The 9,871-nt window shown below is 48.5% G+C and overlaps 2 non-coding genes across 2 annotated transcripts; both read left to right on the top strand.

Moving 5' to 3' along the window:
- Window positions 1–821: 821 nt before the first annotated feature.
- On the top strand, window positions 822–895 carry TRNAT-UGU. The gene has a single exon. It is a non-coding gene; the product is annotated as a tRNA-Thr (tRNA).
- An 8,086-nt stretch (window positions 896–8,981) lies between these two features.
- TRNAG-UCC lies at window positions 8,982–9,053 on the top strand. Its single transcript has one exon. It is a non-coding gene; the product is annotated as a tRNA-Gly (tRNA).
- Window positions 9,054–9,871: the final 818 nt, after the last annotated feature.

Raw genomic sequence — 9,871 nt, 5'->3', positions numbered from 1 at the left:
GGCTTACATTGCAATGGAGACGTACCTTAGAGTCCATGTCTCCTGGGATAAAGATGGCCCACACCTGACTGTCTGCCAATCCCCACTGGGCCCTGAGAAGTGTTGTTCGTGTTTGTATTCTATAAAGCAGAGGAGCAGATGAAGTTTTGCTCCCAAGGTGTGTGTGTGATTCTTTGGACAGGTCTACACTACAAAATTAGGTTGGTGTAATTACATTACTTAGGCTGGCAATGCAGTTCTATCAAGCTAATCCCGGTATAGATAGTGGCTCAGCTGTCAGAACTTTCTGGAGCTATGAAAGGGGAGGGGCCCATGGCTCTGTAGCAGGAATGCAGGGCAGGTGAGTTCACGGCAGGCATGGTGGGATACTGGTGGAGGCCAGTTATGGTGATATAATGACCAGCAGCATTTACACTGACATTTGTCACTTTAAGTTTGCTGCAAAAAGCACTAGGCCTCTCGTCGAGGTGGTTTTATTTTGTCACCAAAACAGGGCAATTTTGTCACCAGATGTGGTATTGCAGTGTGTGCACCAGCCAAAAACTGCTGACCGAGGGAGCGTTGTGTGTTTTTCACACATCCTAGCAATATAATGATGCTGAAGTAACCTTGTAGTGCAGACCTGGCCAAAGATTCTCTCTCTCTCTCTCTCTCTCTCTCTCACACACACACACACACACCCACCCACCCACCCACCTTGCAAGGAAAACCTCACCTGCAGCTCTGCTTTGCAGAATCCAAAAACAAGCAAAGCTTTTCAGGCCCCAGTGGGGATGGCAGGGAGTCAGGTGTGGCCAGACAGTGTGCTGTTGCCACAGGCAGGCACCATGGCTTAGCTGGCTAAAGCACCTGTCTTGTAAACAGGAGATCCTGCGTTCAATTCCCAGTGGTGCCTTATTGACTAACTCTTGGGCAACCTGGTATTGGCTACTGTGGGAAGACAAAACACAGAGCTTTTTGGTCCAGCCCAGTGTAGTTGTTTAAATTATACTCACAGGCACTGATAACAGACTTACTGAAAGTTTGGGAGTTAAGAGCTGATAGGTCAGTGTTCCAGCCTGTCACAGATCCCGCTTCCTCTGGGACAGGGGCAGGTCTGGGCTCTCACACGGAATGGCTCATTGTGGCTGGCAGAACCTGTGGGCGGCTCATTTAGTTTACACCAAGGGTTGAGTCCTGCTTTGTGCACCGTGTGTGAGAATGAAAATCCTAAACCGCCCTTTGAAATAACGAATGCAACAGGACGTGTTATTGTCCCTGCCCCAAAGCAGACAGACCAATGGAGAAATGCCATCGAGTCCAGGGTAATACTCCACTGCCATTTTACCTTTTTTGCTTGCTAAACTCCCTCCCAACCTTGAGGGCTCCCAGAGCCCGGTATTGAGCCTGAGCCGAGATGCAATGTAAGCCCAGGGTTAGTAGAAGTCATGTCAGCAGCCCCAACACATAAACATAAACCACATAAACCACAAGGGAAAGACCCACCCCCCAGATAAGCTGGACAGTGTCCTTCTCCCTACGGTTTGTAAGTCCAGCAACCAAAAGTCCTTTAACATAGAATCATAGAATCATAGATCAGAAGGGACCAATATGATCATCTAGTCTGACCTCCTGCAAGATGCAGGCCACATTAGCCGATCTCCCCACTCCATTAGCAAGCGACCCCTGCCCCATGCGTCGGAGGAAGGCGACAACCCGCCAGGGCCCCCGCCAATCTCCCCTGGAGGAAAAGTCCTTCCCGACCCCAAATATGGCGGTCAGCTGAACCCCGAGCATGCGGGCAAGACTCTCCAGCCATACCCTCTGGAAAAAGGTTAAGAATAACATATCATTGACCCATTGTACTATTTACCAGTGTGGCACTTAATTAACCTATTGACTAAGCCCGGTATCCTATCATACCATCTCTCCATAAACTTATCTAGCTTAGTCTTAAAGTCATGGAGGTCCTTCGCCCCACTGTTTCCTCGGTAGGCTGTTCCAGTATTGCACTCCTGATAGTTAGAAACCTTCGTCTAATTTCTAGCCTAAATTTCCTAACTGACAATTTATATCCGCTTGTCCTCGTGTCCACATTAGCACTGAGCTGAAATAATTCCTCTCCTTCCTGGTATTTATCCTCTGATATATTTAAAGAGTGTAATCATATCTCCTCTTATCCTTCTTTGGTTAACGAAAACAAACCGAGCTCCTCAAGTCTCCTTTCATATGACAGGCCTTCCATTCCTCGGACCATTCTAGTGGCCCTTCTTTGTACCTGTTCCAGTTTGAATTCATCCTTCTTAAACATGGGAGACCAAAACTGCACACAATACTCCAAATGAGGTCTCACTAACGCCTTATATAACGGGACTAGCACTTCCTTATCCCTACTAGAAATACCTCGCCTAATGCATCCCAATACCGCATTTGCTTTCTTAACGGCCACATCACATTGCCTGCTCATGGTCATCCTACGATCAACCAGGACTCCTAGGTCCTTCTCCTCCTCCGTTACTTGCAACTGGTGCGTCCCTAGCTTATAACTAAAATTCTTGTTAGTCATCCCTAAATGCATAACCTTACACTTCTCACTATTGAATTTCATCCTGTTACTAATACTCCAGCTTACAAGGTCATCCAAATCTCCTGGAGGATATCCCGATCCTTTCCGAATTGGCAATACCTCCCAACTTGGTGTCGTCCGCAAACTTTATCAGCCCACTCCTACTCTTGGTTCCCAGGTCAGCAATAGATAGATTGAATAAAATTGACCCAAAACCAAACCTTGAGGAACTCCACTAGTGACCCTCCAACCTGACAGTTCCCCTTCAATACTACCTCTGCAGTCTCCCTTTAACCAGCTCCTTATCCACCTCTGGATTTTCATTTCAATCCCCATCCTTTCCAATTTAACCAGTAATTCCTCATGCGGTACCGTATCAAACGCCTTACTGAAATCTAGATATATTAGATCCACTGCATTTCCCTTGTCTAAAAATCTGTTACTTTCAAAGAAGGAGATCAGGTTGGTTTGGCACGATCTACCTTCGTAAATCCATGCTGTAACCATCCCAGTTGCCATCGGCCTCCTGCTCCGTAACCACTCTCTCTTTTAAAATTTTTCCATGACTTTGCATACTACAGATGTTAAACTAACAGGCCTGTAGTTACCCGGGTCACTTTTTTCCCCTTCTTGAATATAGGAACTACATTAGCTAATCTCCAGTCCAACGGTACAATCCCCGAATTTAGAGATTTATTAAAATCATCGCTTAACGGGCTAGCAATATCACTCGCTAGTTCCTTAATATTCTAGGATGAAGATTATCCGGCCCCGATTTACTTCCGTTAAGCTGTTCAAGTTTGGCTTTCACCTCCGATACCATAATGTCTACCCCCATATCCTCAGTCCCATCGGTCCCTGTATCACTATTCCTTAGCCCTTCATTAGCCTCATTGAAGACTGAGGCAAAATATTCGCTCAGATATTGTGCCATTCCAAGATTATCCCTAATCTCCACTCCATTCAAAGTTTTAAGCGGTCCCACTTCTTCTTTCTTGGTTTTCTTCCTATTTATATGGCTAAAAACCTTTTGCTATTGGTTTTAATCCTTCGCTAAGTCCATCCCCACCTGTCGTTTTGCCTTTCTCACTGCTTCCTACACCCTCTGACCTCAATAAGGTAGGTTTCTTTGCTGATCCCTCCCATTTTCCAGTCCTTGTACGCTTTCTGTTTTTCTTAATGACCCTCTGAGACGCTTGCTCATCCAGCTCGGTCTAAAACTGCTACCTACGAGCCGTTTTCCCTTTCTTGGGATACATGCCTCTGACATCTCCTGCAACTTCAACCTGAAGTAACCCCAGGCGCCATCTGCCCTTAGATCCCTAAATATGTTAGGCCAGTCTACTTCCCTAACTAGTCGCCTTAGTTTAGTAAAGTTAGCCCTTTTGAAATCATAAACCCTAGTCTCAGATGCACTATTGATTATCCTCTCATTTATTTTGAAACGAATTAGCTCATGATCACTGAGCCAAGGTTGTCCTCACAACTATTTCTCAACAAGGTCCTCGTTGCTCACCAAAACCAGATCTAAAATGGCATCCCCTCGTCGGTTCAGCAATCACTTGATGAAGGAATTCATCAGCTATCACGTCTAGGAAAAGCTGAGCCCTATTATTGTTACTAGCATTTGTTTCCCAATCTATATCCGGGAAGTTAAAATCCCCCATGATCAAGCAGTTCCTATTAGTGTTTACCTCCTTAAAAACATTAAAGAGCTCTCTATCCGTCTCTAGGTAGATCCCGGCGGTCTATAGCACACCCCAATCACTATCCCGGTGAGGCTCTAGTAGTTTTCTTCCCAATGTGACCATTGCCCAGACAGACTCCATATTATCCATTGTATTGCTAGTTATTTCATTACATTTCACCTCATTATTGATATACAATGCTACTCCCCTTTACCTTTGCATCGGTCTTTCCTAAACAGCTCATACACTTCCATACCTGTACTCCAGTCATGGCTACTGTTCCACCATGTTTCGGTTATTCCTACGATATCCGGCTTCAATTCTCGGACCAAGAGCTCCAGTTCCTCCATTTTATTACCTAAGCTTCTTGCATTGGTGAACAAACATTCTAATTTTTGCTGTTGGGCTCCTCTCACTCTTTTCACCCAACTCGGTAGGGACACAGTACTACCAGCATGACCTGTAGATCTAGTATCCGTCCCCATCTTCCTTACACCTGCCTGCCCTCTGGCTATATCTGTTGTTATCTTGTTGTTCTCGCTCCCAATGTATAAATTTGGCGTGAGAGCACCAGGACCTCTCCCAACCGTCTCCTCAGTGTCTAGTTTAAAGCTCTTTAATCAGGTGAGCCAGCCTCCCTCCTAGAAGTCTACTTCCTTCCCTACTTAGGTGGAGCCCATCCCGTGAGAACAGTTGTCTGTCCCCAAAAGCCTCCCAGTGCCCATACATCCCAAAGCCCTCCTTGTAACACCACTCCCTCAGCCAACTGTTAATCGTCACTATCTTCTCACCCCTTTGGCGCCCTTCCCTAGGAACAGGTAGGATCCCACTGAAGATCACCTGAGCCTCAATTTCCTTGAGCGTCTTACCCAACCTGGCATAGTCTCCCTTGATCCTGTCTAGCGAGAATCTAGCAGTATCATTCGTTCCCACATGAAGGATGATCAAAGGGTTCTTACCTGCTCCTCTTAGGATCCTTTTCAACCTCAGGTCCACATCCCGTATTTTAGCGCCCGGTAGACAGCACACCCTTCTGTTTTCCGGATCGGCCCTGGTCACAGGCCTATCCACCCTTCTCAGTATGGAATCCCCAATCACGTAGACCTGCCTTTGCCTGGGGACAGTGCGGTCTGCTAACCTATCCCCTGTCCCCCCTCGTGACCCATCCCCTCTCCCCCCTCGTGACCCATCCCCTCTCTGCACCCCACTCAGAGCTGTTGTCCTTAGTCAGTGCAAGCCCAGAGGTGCCTCTGTAGAGTTCACCTGCCATCCTGGGTGGAAAAGGGGGAAAATAAGAAGGCACCGTACTCACTGTGTTGTCTAGGGACTCACTCATCCCTCCACTGCCACCCTGTCCTAAAGTTGGTCTAACACCTAAATTTTAGCATTGGGACCCAGACCCCAGCCCACTTGACTTTGGAACCCCTGTCCCCTGCCTAGCAAGTGCTATTGAATTGAGGGTGAGTCCCTCAATCGGGGTCTGCCAAGCACAGTTGTGCTGTCCTCGATTCACACAACAAGGATAACAACCCTTTATTTCTCCTGCCCCTATAACATGGAGACTGGGAATCTAACACCAGCCACAAGTGATCATTTCGGCCAGCAACCCAACCTATTTCCAACATACTGTAAAATCCACATGCAGACTCATACGCAAAACCTTGCAAGAAAATCTTCCTGAGGGGGTCTGAAGCACCTGCTGCTGGAGGGAAGGAGGGAGCCGTGGATTGGGATTGAGGAGCAGCATGAGGAGAAGGAGCCTGTGGGTTGGGACAGAGGAGAAGGGTGAAGAGGAGCAGGCTCTGGTTGGGAGTGAGGAGCAGTGAGCATAGGAGGGACTGAGGGTTGGGTCTGAGGGGCACTGGGAAAAGAGGGGACATGGGTTTAGGCTGAAGAGCATCTTCATTTGGGGATCCAGCAGGACAGGGGAAGGCAGCAGGTGATTCTAATTCCTTAGGGATATTCTGTTTGTTTGTATGTGTGTGTGTATGTGTGCGCAGGGGAGGAATATGCTCTATGCCCAGAGGCCTTTATTCCTCCAGGCTGCAAGGACAGAGGGGCTGTCAGGAAGTTGCCCCTTCAAACCACACACAAAAAGGCCCTTCTGAGGAAAGGGAAAATCCTGAAGAGAAAAAGTAACATCAAAGAGGACTCCAGCAAGACAGTGTAAGATCTTGGGGAGTAGTTTATCACCTGACCAGGACTTGAACCCTGGACTCTCAGATTAAAAGTTTGATGCTCTGCCCACTGAGCTAGCCAGGCTCACAAAGAAAAACAGCAAGTTGGTGCAGAGGAGAAACTAGTCAAGAAAACAAGAGCAGGAAACAATATGGGAAACCTGCTGCTCTCTCTGGCCTGGTCAACACTACGAGTTTATATCGAATTTAGCAGCGTTAAATCGCATTAACCCTGCACCCATCCACACAACGAAGCCCTCTATATTGATATAAAGGTCTCTTAATACCGGTATCTGTACTCCTCCCCAACGAGGAGTAGCGCTGAAATCGGCATTGCCATGTCGGATTAGGTTAATGTGGCCACAATTCGACGGTATTGGCCTCCGGTGCTATCCCACAGTGCACCATTGTGACCGCTCTGGACAGCAATCTGAACTCGGATGCACTGGCCAGGTAAACAGAAAAGCCCCATGAACTTTTGAATTTCATTTCCTGTTTGCCCAGCGTGGAGCGCCGATCAACACAGGTGACCATGCAGTCCCAGAATCAAAAAAGAGCTCCAGCATTGACTGTAGGGGAGATACTGAAGCTGATCTTTGTATGGGGAGATGAATCTGTTCTATCAGAACTCCGTTCCAAAAGATGAAATGCCAAAACATTTGAAAAATCTCCCAGGCTATGATGGACAGAGGCCACAACAGGGACTCAACACAGTGCTGAAACTTAAGGAGCTGAGATAAGCTTACCAGAAAGCCGAAGAATCAAATGGACACTCACGGAGGGAGGGGCGACTGACGACTGTAGCTATCCCACAGTTCCCGCACTCTCCAAAAACCATTTGAATTCTTGGCTGAGTTCCCAAAGCCTGAAGGGTCAAAACATTGTCACGGGTGGTTCAGGTATATGTCGTTGCCCTCCCCGTGAAAGCTAAGGGAAAAAAATCATTGCTAGCCTTTTTTCAATCTCACCGTATGTCTACTGGATGCTGCTGGCACTTGTGGTGCTGCAGCGCTACACAGCAGCATCCCCTTCCCTTCCCTTCCAGATGGCAGACGGTACAGTAGGACTGGTATGTGTCATCGTCGTCCCATGAGTGCTCCTGGCTGGCCTTGGTGAGGTCGCCCAGGGCACCTGGGCAAAATGTGAATGACTCCCAGGTCATTCCCATCTTTAAGCTTTGTCTAATGGAGATTCAGTCCTGCCTGAATATCATGGCAGCTGGAGGCTGCCTGCCCTCCCGCTTAGAGCTCTACTTGCAGAGGCAATAAAGGCAGTGTTGTTTCAAATTCATGCATTCTTTATTACTTCCTCACACAACTGGGGGATAACTGCCACGGTAGCCCAGGAGGGGTGGAGGAGGAGGGAAGCAACGGGTGTGGTTGTTGCAGGGGCACCCCCTAGAATGGCATGCAGCTTATCATTTCTGCGGGATGTCTGGGTTGTGACCCGAGCGGCTGTTTGCCTCTCTGGTTCTTTTGTAGGCTTGCCTGATAGTCTAGACAGGACTGACTCTCACTTTAGACAAAACGTAAAGAAGGGAATGACCGGGGGAGTCATTCCCATTTTTGTACATGCGTCCCCGGCCGACTTCACCGAGGCCGGCCAGGAGCACCCATGACAGCAGCAGACAGTACATTATGACTGGTCACTGTCATTGTCAACTTGCAAAGCAGCAGATGGGACGGTATGGCTAGTAACTATCTTTGCTAACTTGCAAAAGACAAGGATGCTGCTGTGTAGCGCTGCAGTACCGCGCCTGTCAGCACCATCCAGTAGACATATGGTAGCAACAAAGAATCTGTGGCACCTTATAGACTAACAGACGTTCTGCAGCATGAGCTTTCGTGGGTGAATACCCACTTCTTCAGATGCAAGATGTATTCACCCACGAAAGCTCATGCTGCAGAACGTCTGTTAGTCTATAAGGTGCCACAGGATTCTTTGTTGCTTTTACAGATCCAGACTAACACGGCTACCCCTCTGATACTAGACATACGGTGACAGTGAAAAAAGGCTGAACGGGCTCCATGGTTGCCATGCTATGGCGTCTGCCCGGTCAATCCAGGGAAAAGGGCGCGAAATGATTGTCTGCCATTTCTTTCACGGAGGGAGGATTGAGTGACGACATTTACCCAGAATCACCCATGACACTGTTTTTGCCCCATCAGGCATTGGGATCTCAACCCGGAATTCCAATGGGCGGGGGAGACTGCGGGAACTATGGGATAGCTATGGGATAGCTACCCACAATGCAACGCTCTGGAAATCGACGCTAGCCTCGTACATGGACGCACACCACTTAATTAATGTGCTTAGTGTGGCCGCGTGCACTTGACTTTATACAATCTGTTTCCAAAAAACAGTTTCTGTAAAATTGGAATAATGCCGTAGTGTAGACATACCCTGTGATTAACAACTTTGCTGGCTAATTGAAAGGCTGATGGTTCAAACCCAAGTGAAGATGGAGGTGTTTTTTTAGTGATGAGAATCCAGTACATTTTAACAGGCAGAAAAGTGCCTCAATGCTGCTCTAGCCTCATTAGGCAAGCATAAGTAGCACTTTTGCAAGATGCATTGGTGGTATAGTGGTGAGCATAGCTGCCTTCCAAGCAGTTGACCTGGGTTCGATTCCCAGCCAATGCAGGGATGTGACATTTTCTCTACTGGGAATTGGTTTTATTTCAGTCAGGTTGTGTCAGTTTATCAATGAAATGAGAGAATCAATGTCCTGCAGGTCATTCAACACACAATGGAGGAAGAAAGGGGTGGGACTGTACAATGAGCTGTTGGAGTTATCTGGTATTACAATGTTTGGTTTATTTTAAAGAAAAATCTTTACTTCCTCTCCTTTTAGACTCAGAGCCTTTAAGGTCAGAAGGGACCAATGTGATCATCTAGTCCGACCTGCTGCACCTTGCAGGCCAAAAGACCCCACCCACCCACTCCTGTAATAGACCCGGGAGGGGAGGCAGCTCTGTGCACTGCCCCTACCCCAGGCAGCACATGGAGGCCCTCTGAGGCTCCCCTCCCCCCATCGGTGTGCAGAGATGTGCCAGCAGCACTAAGGTGGCTCCCTGCCCACTCTGCCTCCGTCCCTCCGTGCCGCTCCCAGAAGTGGTTGGCACGTCCCAGCATCCCCTGCGGTGGGGGGAGTGTCTCCATTCACTGCCTCTGCCCCGAGTACCAACTCCGCAGCACCCATTGGCCAGGAACTGCAGCCAATGGGAGCTCTGGGGGCAGCGCCTGCAGGCAGCGGCACACGGAGACCCCCTGGCATGGCCCACCTAGGACCTGCTGCCGGAGGGTTGTGTGTACCAGTCACTTGGGGAGCTGCAGTGCCCAGGGTAAGCGCCACCCCTCCTGCACTCCAACCCCCTCCCCCAGCACAGAGCCCGCACCCCGCACCCAAATTTCCTCCCAGAGCTTTGCTTGTCTTCCTTTCACCCAGAACTGTCCTTCTT

This window comes from Mauremys reevesii, unplaced genomic scaffold (assembly GCF_016161935.1).
Source record: "Mauremys reevesii isolate NIE-2019 unplaced genomic scaffold, ASM1616193v1 Contig73, whole genome shotgun sequence".
Taxonomy (NCBI): Eukaryota; Metazoa; Chordata; order Testudines; family Geoemydidae; genus Mauremys; species Mauremys reevesii.
This window is presented reverse-complemented; position numbering and strand designations above follow the sequence as displayed.